Source organism: Halyomorpha halys, unplaced genomic scaffold (assembly GCF_000696795.3).
Source record: "Halyomorpha halys isolate HHAL.00 unplaced genomic scaffold, Hhal_1.1 Scaffold181.1, whole genome shotgun sequence".
NCBI classification, from domain to species: domain Eukaryota; kingdom Metazoa; phylum Arthropoda; class Insecta; order Hemiptera; family Pentatomidae; genus Halyomorpha; species Halyomorpha halys.
The window spans coordinates 71,985-73,611 of NW_027114494.1; positions in this window are offsets into that span (position 1 = coordinate 71,985).

The following is a 1,627-nucleotide window of genomic DNA, read 5'->3' on the forward strand; positions in this document are numbered from 1 at the left end:
CACTATGTCACCTACAGCAAATTTACTTGTTGTATATATGTGTATACAGTTGTAAATATCAATAAATAAATTATTAAAAAAAAAAAAAAAAATTCATGAAAACAGAGGCTAAGAGTGGTCCAATCATTGTTTCCAAGGATATTGGTGTCTTGAAACACAGAACAAATTTAAATTTAAAAATAGGTGGTTTTTGTCTGAACACAATCATTATCAAATAGATCCCCACATTGTGAGCAGCCCAATTTAATGTCCATGTTACATATTAAATGCAGAGGAGCTTCCAGCGGAGTTTCTGGGCAACTTGTTTTGTAACTTATTGTTCAGGTTCGCCACACCATCTATCCTTTACCTCACTTGTTCCTTGTTTTTCCCATTACTTCATTATTATTTTTATCGATTACCTTATTAGAGCCTAAAAACGTCTAAAACAAAAACAACACGAACTACGAGCAAGTTACCTATCAAAACGACAACAAACAAAATGGTGACGAGCTCAGCTGGTCTGTTGCGTGACGTCATTCTCAATTTAACAGACCTAGTAACAGATTCTCAACCTTGTTAAATGTTGTATCGTTTTAACATGCTTAAACAAGGAAATATTTCTCCATTTAGCACAAACTGACTGCCGCTAATGTACACTGTACACTGACTGTCGCTAATATACACTTGAAATGACTATTGTATCTTTTTTTGGGATTAAATAATGAAATGAAAAATAACTTTATTCTGGGACATATGTCCCCTAAGAATAAATACATGGTTCATATAGTGAGATTTTTATCTGGCGAGCGTTTACAAATTTTCAGATAGTAGAATGAAATTACATTGGTATATTGGCTTTACTACTGTTTATAATGTTAATCAATACCTGCCTATTTATTTGATTACAAAGATGTGGAGGTTTGGTTATTCAATAAATGAAGGAATAGGTGTTGTTTAAAGGAAAGAATGGATGAGGACTGGCGAATGGAGATGGGAAGAGAATTCCAGAGGGAGGTTGCACATATGACGAAGGATTTGCTAAAGAAGGAGGTTCTATAGGAGGGAATATATAAATCATTCGGATGGGATCTGGTGTTTAATGAGTGGATGAATGAACGAAGAGTGAGCAGATCTAGGATATAGGTTGGTTTTTTGATGTTAAGAACTTGGAATAGAAAAAAACCTACCTTCGGGAGGTTGGATAGAGCCACTTCAACTCGGAATACCAGCGGGAGACTTGAGAGTGCCTAGGGAACCCAAAGATAAATCTTACAAAAAAATTCATGAGTCTCTTCAGTCTCAACTCTAGTCCTGCAGATAGCCCTCCATACACCAAGGATCCATAGTCGAAGTGGGGGAAGACGAGAGAGGATACTAGGAGCTGGCGAGTTTTCTGAGGAATGGAATTAAGGAATTGTTTAAGTACAGTTATGGATTTGCGTATGATTTGGGAAATATGGTTATTCCAGGAGAGGTGTTGATCAAAGGTGACACCAAGGCTTTTTATTGTCGGATAGAAGTGAATCGGTTGGTTGTCAAGGAATAGTAGTGGACAGTAAGGGAGGGTATGAAGGAGGCACTTGGAACCGATAAGAATGGCCTTCGTTTTTTTGGCATTCAGCTTCAAATCATTGTTAGACGCCCA